Consider the following 17,275-nt stretch of genomic DNA (forward strand, 5'->3'; position numbering starts at 1 on the left):
GAAGACCCTTTCAGTAAGTATCCAAAGTTTTGTTTCCCCTAATCGTAAGGTAGAATGCTCCTCAGAGACAGATATTCGGACTCTGAAACTTTTACAATTCCTTTCATTTTAAAGCTCTTGGAGTAAAATTATTTCTACTACCTTAGTTTTGTGAAAATAAAAATTTAACTTTGCCCATAGAGTAAACACAGGGATGTCGGCCATTTTGAATATAAACAATCGGTAAATGTTAGGTCATTTGTTTCTCTAGTATCAACTTTGCACGGTGACCCCTGATTTTTATTCTTGGTTTGGTAAGAGAATGACTGAAAGTTTCATTAATAGGAAATTGAAGTTTAAGCAAAAGTTGAAGTCATTCACTTTCAAGGCCCATACTACCTTAACTTGAGCTGAATATTCTCTCAACACAAGTGTTCAGTTATAATAGAGTTATCAAGCTACTCCAAGAGAAATAATGATGATTCTACAAGTGTAATAAACTCGTTTGGTGGTGTTACTAGGGATCTGTAATTGGTAAGCATACCCTGCCAGCATGCTGCACACGCAAAGATTCAGCCAATATTTAGAAACGCAAAAACCAAATCGATCATAAAAGATGAAATCAAACAATGTCATCAATAATTGATATATAATCGTTGTAGGAGAGCAATTAATCAAGAATTGAGCAGGTTACTGTAGTTAATGCCATAATCAGCAATTAACTTCAATAAATCATTATATCTCTTGTTAATTCTGCATTGTAAATAAAATAGATGTCAAATTCTTTGACTCAAAGTCACCTGCTTTTACCATTGAGATACCTTTGATAGGAATAATAAGCAGCAATGTGAAAGAAAAATACAACGAATCAAGCATTTCTAACGATGCCAATGCTGCAATTGGGAATCAGATCATTCCAAAAGACTGCATTTGAAGCAACCTCTACGGACAGGAGAAATTACCGGCAAACAATTCCCACCGGAAACATTACCTTGTATCAGATTCATGGGTTTGCCATCAACTGAGTGGGCGAGCAGATGATCTGATGGGCACAGAGATCACATGAAATGTAAAACGGGAAGTGGGTAATTAGAGTTAGCTTCAGGTAAATGGAATCACTCCACTGCCGCCAGTCAAAATCTCAGCTGCGATGACACTACAAGTTGATGTGCATGTAATCAATATATCTGTGATCACAGCTGAGCACTTGCCCTTATTTCAAGACTGACAAATATATTCTGTTGGTCAAGTTTAAAAATCTCTAGTAATAATGTTATTAAACTTAAATTTCAAAGATAATTTAGCTAATGTGTAGCATCTCAGAAGCTGTCGTTCAATTGGTTTGTTGAATCTTACTGTTATAATTGAATTATACACATAGACTCCCTAAGTTGCTGTGAGTAGTGACAATCAACCAATCAGATTTAAGCTTCTGAGCCAGCTGCACATCAACAGAGATATTTGGTTAATTTTAATTGCTGAGTCAGCAATTTTTTAATGGCTATCCTGATGGGGAACATTTGCAGTATGATGAGGTCAAGAGTGGAGACAAATTGTCCTTTTTTAACCAATGTTCATAAAAAGTTTTAAAAAAGGCTACATATAGAACTGAGGTATTGAACTATTCTTCATACAATCATTACATGAATGGATAGATGTATAGCCATACATATTGTCCCATCAAAGCAAGGTTGTCACTGACATTTTGGCAAAAATCACTCTTTTTCTGAAAATGACACGAAATGATTTGTTATATTGACTGAATGTGTAGAACAATTAATCAGTATTTATTGGAGCATGTTTTGCATTCAGATTTGTGGATTCCAGTATGAACAAACTGACTTTTGTCGGCGCATGTTTAAAATTCTGTAATTTGCAGTTCTGATCTTACTGCATTGACACGACGACATAAACTGACATGTATTCCACGTCTGAACACGTCAGAAAAAGTCAGATGCACTATTGCTGTGACCTCAACATCCTTAACCCTTGACCTTGACCTCACAGCCGTCCTTCTCCAATCATCACAATGTCATCAAAAAGATAACTTGTGAATGAGGTCAGCAGAATGATTAATATGTTTATGTTTAACAGGTGGACAGTCATCCCCCGCTGTGGCATGTCAACTGGCCTAAGTTTTAAGCTGTATGAGGTTAAATGATGGTTTGGGCGATATCTTGTCAACTTCTGTTTGCAATGTCACAACACGGGTGAAAACATACCGCTACACACACAGCTCATTCATCTGCAGTGACTCGGCCTCGCCCTCATGTTGAGGGACGCACAATACAAGGCAAGTAACCATGGCAACAGGGAGGAAAGGTCGCGTCTGTGAAGTGCCGGAACAAAAAGAGTACCAAGCATTGTATCAGATATCATAGATATGTTGATTAGTCTTCTGAATTAGTGTGTGGACAATTCTGTTTGTAGTCAAACACAATCAACTTGCCTCCAGCATATGAACTATTTCCACCCCAGGGCAAGATTTGATTGTATCATATATTCTAGAAATCTTCAACAAGCACTGTCCAACCACAGGCACAGTGTGTGGCACATCCTAATGATTAAATCTTCACCATTGAATACCGATAGTAACATATCTCATTGACTCATCAACGGTCAGGATCATGCTTTGGTTTTCATTCAGTGAGCACAATTTCTGCTTGCATCAACATGATGTTTACCGCTTTGATAACCTTAGGTGTGATGTATGGCTTATAAGTCAGTGGGCTGAAAATGTTGAGTCTAATTCCTAATTGTCATTTCTCAGTTTTGAGATAATAATACTTAATCTCCAGATGTATTCAGCCACAAGCAGTTATTTTCTGCATCATTAAACAGCTTTTTAGCTCCCATAGCCATATGTATATATGGCAATGGAAGCTATTCTTATAGGCTAGGAAAATGTCTGTATGTATGTATGTCTGATGTCTGTATGTCTGTATGTCTGTATGTCTGTCCGTCAACATCAAAAACTCCAAAACCGCTGTACAATTTCATCTAGATTTGGTGTGTACATGGATGATGGGCTGTAGATGAGATTTTGTTCAAATGAAGTTGTCATTGCCAAAATGTGCAAATTAAGTGAAAAAATGTAAAAACAGTCAAAATTGAAAAAACTCAATAACCACTGAGCAGATTACATGAAAAATTAGCATGTAAGTCTTTTGGCTGACATGAAATGATTGTGCGCATCTTGGGTCAGTATCTTGGACTTGCTATTTTTCATGAATTTTTTTGTAATTTTCTCCCATTTTTGGTCAAAAAATCTCCTGCTCTGAAACCACAAGTCAGATTGATTTGAAACTTGGTATGGAAGTGCATAGGAGTGACCTTTCCCAAATTTGGGCAAATCGTGGTGAAATTTGCATATTTTTAGTTTACACGTCCATAGACTCCCATGTATAAGGCAGATCTCCATCAACTCCCATGTATAAGGCCACAAAAAATAAAAATTTAGTTTCTCATCGTATTCATATTGCAAAAAGGATGCAGTGACACAATTTTTAGTCCCCACGGATGAAGTCCAGTGAGCTTATAGATTGGGTCATGTCCGTCTGTTCGTCCATCCGTGACTCCATCCGTTCACGCAGATATCTCGGATATTTTGACAAAATGTCATGTGACCTTGATGACCTTTGATCTCAAATATACATATTTGTCCATAACTCAGTAACCACAAGTGCTACCACCCTTCATATATGGTATGATGGGACAGCTTATGACGCCACATATTGTACCTCATTAATTATGCACATATCTAATTTTGAGCGAGCCAATAGAGCTAGAGGTCTGATTTTTGGTATATAGGGATAACTTAGCAAAACAATTTTTTTGACAAAATGTCACGTGACCTCGGTGACCTTTGACCTAAAATATACATATTTTTCCATAACTCGGTAACCACAAGTGCTACACCCTTCATGTTTGGTATGATTGGACACCTTATGACGCCACATACTGTACCTCAATAATTATGTGCATATCTCATTCTGAGCGAGCCAATAGAGCTGGATGTCTGATTTTTGGTATATAGGGATAACTATAGGAGAGAAATTTTTTGACCAAATGTCATGTGATCTCGATGACCTTTTACCTAAAATATATGTTTATGTCAATAAATAAGTAACCACAAGTGCTATGTCCTTTGTATTTAGTAGGATGGGAGACCTTATGACAACACACGCTTTACCTCATTCATTATGTACACATCTGATTCTGGGCAAGCGAAAAGAGCTAGAGATCTGATTTGTTGGCATATAGGGATTAACTAGCAATATAATTTTTTTTTCAAAATTTCATGTGACCTTGATGACCTTTGACCTTGATTATACATATATATGCATATCTCAGTAACCACAAGTTCTATACTCTCCAATTTTGATAGGATATTAGACCTTAAGATGTCACATCTTGTACCTCATTTTATATATGCGCATATGTATTTCTTGGCTGGCCAATACTGCTAGAGGTCTGATCTTTTTTCCCGATTTAGAACCATAACTTAGACATGCCTCATGTGTTTCAAATTGGGAACAATGACATAGACCTATGTGCCCATAGATCTCAACATATACACTCCAGTAATACTTCTTAATGACCACATTTTCCTGCCCCATCAAGACTAATACTCCTATTACAAGTGGGGACTATGTCATTGTAAATGACTTGTTGAGTTAATGGTTGTATCACAGTATTCGATATATCTAATTCTGTATTTTTTCCATTTTATATTCTGAATAATTACATTAAACATATTTCACTGTCTCCAGTACATTTCATTTAAGTATTTTCACTTCATGCACTTTATCCCTTTCACACATGTTCAAATATCTGACCAGAGAACAAACACTAAATAGTCCAGGATGGGAGCTACAGTGTCATTGACGCTATTTTTTATGCAATGTGTTGATAGTTTGTCACGCAATGCACAGGAAGTAGGTTAATGTAGTAAATACGCCTAAAAAGTGAAAAACTTCAACTTTTGCACAAATTTTTCACAAGGTAACTTTCAACTATTCTCTTACCAAATCAAACATTAAAAAATCAGGGGTCACCATGTAAAATTTGGTATCACCCCGCAACATTAGAAATTGTTGGAATTCAAAATGGCTGCCATCGCCGTGTTAACTCTATTTGTGCAAAAGTTGTTGCATCATGGGCCAGTGGCTAGAGCAGTGGACTCACGATCAAAGGGTGGCGATTTCGAGCCCCGGCATGGCTGTGGTGTTGTGTTGAGCAAGGCACTTTATTCCTGATTGCTTCTCCCCAGCAAGGAGTGATGGGTACCTGGTAGGACAGTGGTTGTAATGTGTGTGTTTAGCTCTGCTGCGCTTATTGGCTGCACATGTGAGCTGTTGTTTGCTCCCCAGGGAGTTGAGTGGTATTATGTTAGGTCCAGTGACCAGGGGTAATAATAATTCGATAAAGGGCCTTGATCACATGTACTTGTGGATATGTGCGCTATATAAGAACAATATTATTATTAACTCTACAGGGAAAATAAAATTTTGGATTTTCGAGAAAATATCAGTGAGAGCATTTTTCTTACTCCAAGAGCTTTGAAATGAACCCCTACAAAGTAATAGATCAGAAAGAAATGTAAAAATTTGAGTCCTAATATCTGTCCCTTATGCGTATTCTTTAAAAGGGATTGATCTGGAACTTTTGATAATATTTTTGTCATTTTTGTTCCAAAAATAAGCGGATTTTTCTTTTTTTCCTCAAGCATATAAAATTTACTCTTGTCAACACAGCAAATGTTCATAGTTTGTATTGTTATTGCTGACAAAGGAATGCTAGTGCAAACTAAAATTTAGTTTGAAAAAACAGTTTGTTGATTATTGCACATACATACATGTAGGCTGTGTCACCAAGTTCAACACTGGCAAAGAGCTCAACAGCTCTCTTTTTCAGCATGGCTTGTCGAATGATCTTACCTCATAACAAATATAACAAATGAAAGTGACTGAATTGACTGAAACACTGTGATATTAATATTGATGATAAGACTATTGTCTACGCTGATACCGGGGGGAAGGGGGTAGGGCGCGGTATGTGTCATTGGTAGCATGGGCCTGGGGGACTGTCACATCTAGACTCAAAACTTTTACAGTTTTCCTTTGGACGACTTACAGGGGATCATTTTAACCCTCTGAGTGCCATTTTTTTTCCTCCAAAATTTTAGTGCAACATTTTGTAAATTTTTGTATATTTTTCCTGTAATTTTTGTAATAGATTTGGACTGAATCGATATGATATCATATTGGTTTCAGTTTTTTGTCATAATTTCTAAGAAAAGAGAAAGAAATTGTTTTGAGGTTCATTTTACAAAGGTGACAAAAAATGACGTTGGCACTCAAAAGGGTAACCCTTTGAGCGCCAAAGTCTATCTTTGTCCAATACATAAAATAAACCCCTGTCAATTTTCCTCAGATTTTTGCCAAAATTTTGTGCAAAAATTGTAGCCAATGATATATGTCCAAAATTATCAAAAAATACAGAAAAATTCATAAAAATAGGTAAATTTGCACTAAAATTTTGGCGGGAGAAAATTACAGTGCTCAGGGGTTAAAGCTTATGGAGTGATTAAAGTTTTCATCAGCTTAGTTTTGTGAAACATGGGATAAAACAGGGATGGTGGCCATTTGGAACTTCAAGTATCGATATTGCGTAATTTGTTTCTTTAGTGCCATAATTTGCACAGTGACCCTGGATTTTTACTCTTCAACCATTCTCTTTGATTTTGAAAGAGAACGGTCAAAAGTTTGCTTGAGAAAGTTTCAGCAAAATTTTAAGTTTTTCATTTCAGAGGAGCGAACTATCTTAAATAGACATTCTCTGTATCTCACTTATATACATGAAAGGACCTCTTAGATTTCCAAATACCAGTGTATATCTCTAGGGTAGGTAAATATATATTGACATGTACATCTTTATTCTGTGAGATGACACCTGTTCTTTTGGCATATGTGTATCACAGTTATAAGATCACATCAGAAAACCAAAATACACGCCACCACTTTGGACTATATAGGCACCATAGAAACCAATCATTGATTTGTGTGATTGAATGCGCCGGTAGTTAATCTATTTTGTCTAGACTGCAGACATAAAATTTCTCTTAAAATTCAAACAGACAAGCTAGAGGCTTTGTGAAAAAGACCTCGCAAAGACATCAAGTCTTTGTGAGGAAAAACATCATAAAGGCGTGAACATGTTGACTCTAACGGCATATCAGCTTCCAATATAGGGTGAGTGTAAAGGTCAGAGGTCATTTGCAAGGTCGTCTGGGATTGACATGGAGAATGTAATTCTATCTACAGCAGCTAAATATTCTCATAGTGACAACATCTTTCATCGTTTGTAAGTGAAACATTAATGAGCTACTTGGCACATTGGATGAATTTTCAACCTTTTCCAGTTGTGTAAAAAAGAGTGACGATATAGTGTTTAATGACAAAATTAAAATTCCTCAGGCAGCGTCACTTACATGACAGAACTTGACAAACTGTGCTGCCTGCATTCATTCAGAATCTATTACGACGTCAGGATATGAACAACATGTGGAGGCCCGCATCAACTCAAAATCTACTCAACTCCAATTTATCATTTGTTTCGGGCACGTTGCTGTCACTGATGTAGAAATCTTATTCAGTGTAGGACGTACAGCGAAATTGTTGATGTCAAAGCTGATTGGAGCTGAACAATTGTGGCTTGTATCAATCTAATACCAATGAAGACAGGAGCTATCATGCTGGTACAATCAGATTCCATTCAGTCGCTATGCCGAGCAAAAGATACTTTCCAGCCTTGGGCAATTTGCAAAGAATTCAGTGGGCATATATGCATGGCTTTGCCAGACACCAGTTACATTATACCTTTCTGATACAAATATTTATGAAGCACAGGGTACTGCAAGAAATCACGGTCACTTCACAAACTGACCGTGATAAAATATTCAAGAAGTATCTGATAATAAATATTCATGAGCACAGGGTGCTGCATAAAATATTCAAAAAGTAACTGGAATGCCATAGTAATGGAGTCGGTAACTCCTTTAAGGCATTTACAGAAAGACAAACCTAAGTGATTTGTGTTGCATCTACAGTGTCTTCCATGAGATCATAAAATGTGGAATTTACTGATGTAACTGGATCACATAAGTAGCGCAGACTGGAGTACAAATGCAGATTTCAGATTTGAATTTTAGTAAGATAATAAAAGTAGAGATACAGGTTTTGCACAAATTCCTGACATTGTGACTAAATGAGCCACTGAAGATTTCCTGGTGATTTCAAAAACATTTTGTGAAATACAACTCAACAATTAGAATCAGAGGCAGACATGGAAGACTCAACCCTCTCACTATTATGGTTTGGTCCAAATGTCCATGGTAATCAATGACAACTGTGGACCAGTTCATAGGGAATCAGGTAAGAACTCTAGTGTAATTACATGTAATTCTGTAGCTAAAATTTTACGTTTGTTGACTGGGTAAGATAATTCAGTGCATGCGTTTCAAAGGAGGGTTTGTTAAAAATAAAGCAATGAAGGTCAGAGAGAAATGTTTCCTGACTTCAAACTTATACTCTTTTCACGTTTGGGACATATATTATCAATATTTTATCAATGGTTAATATTATTATCGTAGTTCAAATTCCTTTTATGAATTCAAAATTGAATGTTTTAATTAAACTATTGCTTGACCTCCAAGTATCCTGTATAGCCCCTCAATATCTAATGGTATGGGCATACAGTCTTTCTTTTGTTCAACGTTTACTGTCAGCTTCTTCATTAGGACAGACTGCACCACTATAAAATAGGGGTGTGCAGGTCAAGAACACAGTCCAGCAAGATATTACAGGTAACATTTCTTATATATACGGTAAATTCAGAAAGTGTAGATGCAAAAATGCAATAATCTATTCCAATCTCTGAGTGACAAATTAGAAATATGAATTTTAAAAATCTAACAATCAAATGGGATGGAGGACAGCTGTTGGTATGTATATATTAGACTAAGTGTATTTTACAAATCTTTTGCCTGATCAGATACAAGAGGATTACAAAGAGGATTATAAAGTGGGTACATTAACTCAAAGTTCTGTTCAACAATTAGGGTTCATGAAATAAGCACAAAATATGATACAGAGTGCATAGCAATAAAATGACATTCCCACCTACAAAGTTTAAAATCACTAGATTTTACTGAAAATATTCCAAATTAAATTCTGCGAGCAACTGAATTATCTAGGACAACTTTGAAACACTAAACATGGCGAAAGGCTTAATTGAATACATAAAATTTAAAAAATTTTGAATGGTTGTGCATGAAAGGAGAATCTTGTAATGTCATATTTCAACATCTGGTACGGTAAATGACAACAATATTACAATGAGATCTATAGTGTATCTGCAGGCTTTGTCTATTTTAATTTAGGGAGTAAAATTGTTACATACTCTTTGTACAGGTAAACCATGGATTTAAGTTGCCTAAACAAATTACTTAAATAGCACAACAAGATCAATTACACTGACTGAAATAAAACATCATACCCGTACATCTAGTTTGCCAGTGGGACCTTGTGTAAAATATTGTGTTTAAATCAAAATTAAATTCTTTTCAAGTTAACTATTGCGGTTGCTCCAGGTGTTTTGAAATTACAAGCCAGTGACAAGATTTGTGATTATTTGGCGTATCTCATGACTTCTAAGTAAATCTGCGACAGGTAAAGTGTATTGACCCACACAACGTCCAGCTCTCTCAAAGTCTTTATGCAAGACAGTCATTTCAAACAGTAACCGGACCCTCGCTTGGCAAAGTATCACAGTGAGGTTATGTGACCGCTTACAGATCTTTCTTTTATTGACTATTAGACAGCAAAGCCATTAAAAAAATAATTGTTTTCTTACAGATGTTTGGGCCCAGGATTCAGCAGGTGAACCCATAGCAACAGTAAATCCTATTACTTTTGTTTGAACTCTGACTTGCTACTGCTGAAGTTGAAGCCATAATTTTTTAACAGCACACTTTTTTTGTTAAAGTGAGCTGTTAAACGATTTCAATAAACAAGCTCTGATCTCAGAGGAATTTGAAATATGCACATGAAAAAGCTGTCGCTGTCTTCCATAAATTGTGATACCACTGATAGCCTTGGTGAACCTATACACACACCGAATTGTGCACGTACGACAGATCAGAAAGTTGTGACCTTTGAACCCTTCTTTGTTAGGGCTGACACACCCGATCAAGAGCTGCCACCATTCCGTGTGAACATTTCAGCACAAATTTTCAAAAAAAAAAATGCATAATCTGTTCCCACAGATGTTCACAAATGTACTTTCTGAAAAAAATGAGTTTATAAACTTTGTTGATAATTTGATTCAGACTCTTTTGATAAAAAAATCATCAGAAATGATACAAACTTAAAACCTGTTTATAAATATTTCTGTTTTGATTTTAAGTCATGTATTGAACATAACTCAGACTTCCAACACTTCATGTTGTAACAGCTGGAGGAACTTACCACCAAAATTTTGTTTTGATAATTTAGATTAAACACTGAAAAATGTTGAAATCATGATTAAAATGTCGTTGAAAATAATCTCTTGGAAACACCAAAAGCCAGGAAAACAACACTGTCTGTGTAAAAATCTGTATGCTATTCTCACTCATATCAGAGACAAGATAGCATGTGGATGGCCAAAATGAAAGTATTTTTTGCAAAAGTATGAATTACAGGTAATTTTAAGTAAGCACGCACCTAGTTAACTTCATGGTTACAGCATTTTCAGACATTTCAGAATCATCACAGTCAAATAACTACTGTGGTACCATGGTGTTACATATGGGACTGAAATATCTGTTGTATAGTTGTTGGTAAGAGGACCATAAAATATCCAATTTAGGTAAGGTACACAAATGATTACCTGGGCACTGAGGTATTTGGGTTCACTGTTCCAATGTTCACGCGCGGAAGTCGTGTCTTGATACAAAGTCCCCAGTGTGTGAACACACAGGCTGTACTCCAGTACGGGTACAACACAACAGTATAATTGTATTGCACCACCTTTAAATATACTGAAATATTTTGATGTGGTCTTTGTGATCTATTGAACGGCTGACTATAAAGAAACTATCCATTCAGCTGCTGGGCCAGAGGAGGACGCTGCTGGCAGTGAAAGAAGCGATATATCACAAAAGCAATGAAAATGTCTAAAAGTTTCTTATCACTTGAAAAGAGAAGAATATATCTTGGTAAATCACTAATTTGATTTAAAGAAATTGTAAATCGTCGACTGATGCGGGATGAGTGAATGGATGGGTGAATGAGTAGGTGGGTGTATGGATACATCAATGGATGCGTGAGTGAGTAGGTGGGCGTATGGATACATCAATGGATGGCATGATGAACGGATGGATAGGGGCGGAAGGGAGTTACAAAGGGGGGATTGGATGAGTGGATGTAAGGGTTATATGTACTGATGGATGGATGGAAGAAATAAAGGAATAGAATATGGTTTGATAAACGTTGATCATGTCTTTCGCTCAATTAAGTGTTGTATTCATTGCTTTGATAAAGTTTGTGAGCGATGCATGATAGCCAGTGAATGTGTGCGAGTGCTTCACGAACTACAGCGCGAGGAGCCTTCGCAGTGAGAATAATTGTAACAACTATGGCCCAGTTAGTGAACCACTCTTTTTTAAAGGGTGGGGGAAATTGGCCAAGCAGTTTTGACTGTAATGTCTTCGCTAGGTGTACGTTGTGACTTTGAATTGCATCAAGGATTGAAGGAAATTGCACTGACTGATCAATGAATCACATAACACAACAGACACTTTATTCGGTCGAAGTTCACTGATCTGCACAACACCAGGCAGAAAAACTCAACACCAGGCCTGACAGGGTACACACACATGAATAAATTGGGCTAAAGTTTGACCAAACTAACGCAAGTACATTTCATTAATAAAACAGTCACATCATTACAGTACGTGATAAGGACACAACACAGGCTATTGTTAGAAGCAAGGCTAATTATCACAGCTCTAATGAACCTTAAAGAGCATTTCTACTTATCATCAGGTTGTTTATGGTTTCATTTCATCTGATAACATATCTTGGTTTTGAGATGGTTGATTATTGTGATTCAGCTCTTTCCAGTTTCAATACAATTTGTACTTCAATACAATAAAACCCAAAGCATTGTTTATGAAAAATTATTCAATCTACTACCAATTAAGTTTTCAGTGTTTTTACATGTCATTATGTTCTCCCTGTCCGTCTTTTTAACCAATCTGTCTTCTCTCTCCCACACTTTGTCCACTGTCACTGTCTCCCTACTTCCCTCTCCCACTCACTCACTCACTCACTCGCGTGCATGCTTTCTCTGTCTTTCTCTCTCTCTTTCTCTCTCTCTCTCTCCTGATACACTCTGTCCCACATCTCCTCTCTCTTTCTCTCTCTCTCTCTCTCTCTCTCTCTCTCTCTCTCTCTCTCTCACACACACACACACACAAAACAGAATATATACCTTCACATATGCCTATATGCATATTCATGTTTGCTGTAAAACAAAGTATTGCAGAAGCAATGGGAAACACAATGCATAAACCACACATTGCCAACTACAGATAGCCAGTACTGGTGTGTACACATCACCAACATACCTGGATATACCTACACATTGGCAAACAGGAGATAGACAGGGAAAACTTCCAAGGGTGCACAACATGTTAATTAAAAGTTGTTTGAAAAATTTTTACAAAAATTCAAATCTGCTTTTCTTCTCAAAGAATATTAAAATGACCACAACATGAAGAAAGTCACACATGGTTCATAAAGCATTTTTTGCACTTGTTACTCACCTTGTCGGCCACTATGATATAACTTTTCAGACAAAAAATGGCCGTTGGAATTTGAACATGAATAAATAGTCTATTTCCTAAAATCACACACTGTACTTAATTCTTCAAAGGTAAACTTGCACTTCACATTTCTGACCACCCCTATGGTCTAATGGTTCCTTCTGACAGGCCAGTTAGAAACTTTGAAGTGACTGCACGTATTGGAATTCTTCACGATTGAGGGGGGGGGGGAGGGAGGGGGGGGAAGCACTTAAAATCCATAAAATCAAATTACAGTCCCATTTAAATGTAGACACTTAAAAATTCTCAAGCCTTCATAGGAATTTTAATCTCATAACTGTTTATTTGCTCCGCAATACAAACCTGAATACCGAGCTTTGTTTGAGTGGCAACGTGTTCCCCTCAATTTACAGGAACATTAACTGCAATCCTATACACTATTAAAAGCTTTTGAGTGCTGTGAATGCAAAAAGACAGTTATACAGTTATTTAAGGTATTGCTGTGCAAAGTTCACATCGAGTAAACACAGGTGCAACTATTTATGTAGGCTAAAATCCATGAAGTGTGTGTTGCCATGGAGCCCTGACCTGTGTCGCTAAGACTGTCAGCCAGTACTCGGTCTTTGAACTTTTTCAGGTCAAGCTATTGACCATCAGTGTGAAAATCAAGACACCTGGGAGATTACTCTATTAACACAATGGCTTGTGGGTAGATGCACAGCAGCTTCTGTCTAACACCCCCCCACCCCTTTTACTATACTACAGTCTACACTTGGTCTTTGCCATGTACCTATGACCAAAAGCGACTGGTTTATTGACAAACACTGACGTCAGTAAAAAATGTTTTTTAAAGCAACAAGTCAGAAAAATCATTTTGTGTTTTTAAATGTCTTCAAATTGATCTAGCTTGTGAAACATACATGATGGTTTGCTGTTCAAGTTTACTTGCTTTAACCACTTGACATTGACACTGACAGATGAACCTGGTACAAAAGGGGGTATTGACAAACACTGCTGTCAATAAAAGTATGTTGTTTTCAGAGCGAGAAGTCAGCAAAAATCATTCTGTACTTTTAAATGTCTTCAAATTGATCTCGCTGCGAAAAAATTCACATGGGATTCATCTGTAAGTTTACTTGCATTAAATAGACTTGACATTGACACTGACAGATGAACATGGTAGGAAAACAGTTAACATACCCGTAGATGATTTGGCAAATATTTACTTTTAGAATACTGACACCTCAACCTTGAATGGAACTACAGTGCAGTCTTTCCTGTCCTACATAACAGTATAACTCCCTCTGGAGGTAAACTCACTTTTTTACACTATAACAATGATAAACAAAGCCCTATGAATTGTGGGAATGTCCACTGTGATTTTGTCATCTGTTGCCATGGTGACAGATTCCCAGCAAGGCAATGGAAAATGCAGTCTTAATCCATTGTGGCAAATGATGAGATATTAAGAGTGAAATATGGATACACACAACATATTTTAGATATCGACATCAAAGCATGAACAATTAAATTCAATCTAAATTTAGTCACAGGAAGTTATTTCATAGTTAGCATCAGTGATTAAAAATTGATATCGGTTGTTCTAACAATTTATGAAAGTTTATATCGCTGACTAAGACAGATGTCTAACACAGAGAGTACCGGGGTATCTGCAAAAATCTTGCATGTACAAATTACAAAGTAGATATCAAAATTCACCAAAATCACAAGTCACTTTTCTTGCTTTGTACTAATTCTGTATTTTCTGACTACCGGTACATTAGTATTACTCTCGCCTTACTAGTAATGACTTTATCTTAGGAAAAAAAAATTCACATCACAGTTCATTAACATATTTAGGTACTTGAAAGAAATTGCTATAAAAGGGCCAGTAACTCTAAATAAATGCTGACTCTATAATTTTACTGACCATCCATCAAATTCTCTGAGCAATCACACACATCAATTTTTTGTCTTAAAATGATTAAATTACGCACATAACAAATAAACTTAGCGCATGTCTCCATAGATCAAAGACATCTTGTGTCTCATAACTGTGATTTTGAGTATGTGACAATGAAATTGCAGAGCAGGGATGCCAATATCAACAACTATCAGCTAAAGTTTACCAGCTATGAAAATATCAGTTCAATGAAAAATCACGCACATTTTGTACAAATTTGATATGCTCACATACTGCTTGTAACCGCATATAAGTCTAAGAATAAAATACAAGAAAAGGACACGAATACAACAGATAAAATATTGGAGAGAAATAAACATGATAATTCAATTCATTTCATTCATCATATTTTAATGTCATTCATAATTCTGATTAAATCTTGAGGCTGCTTTTACTTTAATGAGAGTATTTAATGGACTCAGAGCTTTTAGATATGTGCTTAAAAGTTATTGAGATCTGTCAAAGAAAATGTGGCTCAAATTTTATTAAGACATGAAATGATTTAAAATGCCAAGAATATCCATTGTCGAGATATGCTGCCTCATAAACGCTGGCATTTTTGAAGTTGAGTATACATGAGAATATGAGAAATCTATCATATTTGTGAAGTAATTCATTAAACATGAATCAGGTTTATTGAACAAAGTTGCAGTAGTTCATCCATTTTACATTACTAGGATTAACTCTTTGAAAGCTGTAATTTTTCCCGCCAAAATTTTAGTGCGGCATTTTACTAAATTTTATGAATTTTTCTGTATTTTTTGGTAATTTTAGACCAAAAGGACACGATTTCATTGATTTAGTTTGTAATCGATATTTTGGATTGTATTGAAATGAGTACATCGGAGAGTCTGTCTGAGATTGACTTACTTCAACCATTAGAAGTCTTTTATGAAATTCGACAAGATTTGTCGAAATAGATCATTCACCCCTTGGAGTGCCAAAGTCAATTTTTATCACTTTTGCAAAATATGATGCACAGGATTTTGATATGATTGTCATTTCAGTTTCATTTCAATACGATCCAAGTTCCATTCCTCATTATTCTTCATTGATTGGTAATTTTTAAATCTTGATAAGAGATTACATTTGAAGCTGAGGGCTTTAGTTCAAGGTTGAAGATACTGAATTACATTTAGAAAAAATACTTACAGAAGTAAAAAAATTCACATTGCTTCTTTTTCATTAACCAATCAAAATACTGAAGGTTATTCAGAATTACCAAGTAGAGTCAAAACAACTTTTGAAGCAATACAGATAATCCACACATTTTATTTCAAAAAAGAAGTATTTTGAAACTTAAAAAGCAGAAAGCATATCTGATTTGTTTGACTCTTTCCTGTTGTCTGCAAGACCTTGGAAAGGAAAACAGAATTCACATCTAAACTGTGAAAATTCTAAAGAAGACTTCGGAGGCTGATATTGCTCTATCTTTGAAAATTTATCAACTGATTCATAAATCCTACTAGCATGAGATTCCAATATTTGTATTTATTCAGTTGAGCCACATAAAGAACTTAGCTGCTCTTCCAAATCATTCACCGACTATTGAATTCTTTTTCAAACTCAAAGGAACTTCCTCACAGTTCATGAAAATTGTTCTTCACAGAAAGATGTTCAGAGGATTGTCAATGGTGCTGCTTAATGTATCAATGCTTTGAAATCACAGCCTACAGCATATCAATTAGTGCATCAAACTTGATTGACAGCTGTCAAATGGTTTTCTCTGTGGCTTATACACAGCACAGTGAATCTTTGAATTTAAAATATTTCACACATAACACTCATAGAAAACAAGGTCTTGTCTAGTTCACACTGAGAACAAATTTCTGGAATTAGCAGCTGAGTCTATCATATCTCAATAACTGTTAGCACTGTTATTATTAATGTTATGATGATATATGCCACAGAGGAAATAAGTACACATTCTACAACTGTTCTGATTGGACGTCTTTCATAAACTTTTTAATCAAAGTGTAGTTGTGGTGACCAAAACAATATACCATACAATGTATATCTTGGGGGACAGGTTGTTCTTTTAATAATTTCAAAGACGATGCATGACAAATACCATTTGCTTTCACAACATAAACACTGACTTCCCATTCTCATTGGTGAAGAACAAGTGACCCTCTCCTACGCCAAATACTTTGCAATTCAACGGCCAAGCCTGATAATCTTTTCACATTCCAATATAGCCTACTATTTGCCAATATCACAGTGTGAACACTGAGAATGTAATCTAAATCATTATGATGATGATGATGATGATGATGGCAATGTTGGTAAATTGGCATGATGATGTCGATTGAAGAGTTGAAATATCACGGCTAACAGAACGTCAACGTTAGGCTGCTCAAATTTTGTGAAAAGAGATTTCAGACTTTGTTGGAATCACCAGCATTTTCCCAATTACTCACTGACTTTCAATTTTTCTCTTGAATACCTATTAGATGTGGACC

At 36.0% G+C, this 17,275-nt stretch overlaps 1 protein-coding gene across 1 annotated transcript in view; it reads right to left on the bottom strand.

Moving 5' to 3' along the window:
• The window catches only part of LOC139127962 (echinoderm microtubule-associated protein-like 2), an 89,750-nt gene that overhangs the window by 6,264 nt on the left and 66,211 nt on the right, over positions 1 to 17,275 (bottom strand). The gene's annotated exons all lie outside the window — the stretch shown is intronic.

The sequence above is a fragment of the Ptychodera flava genome, unplaced genomic scaffold (assembly GCF_041260155.1).
Source record: "Ptychodera flava strain L36383 unplaced genomic scaffold, AS_Pfla_20210202 Scaffold_39__1_contigs__length_1403739_pilon, whole genome shotgun sequence".
NCBI lineage: Eukaryota > Metazoa > Hemichordata > Enteropneusta > Ptychoderidae > Ptychodera > Ptychodera flava.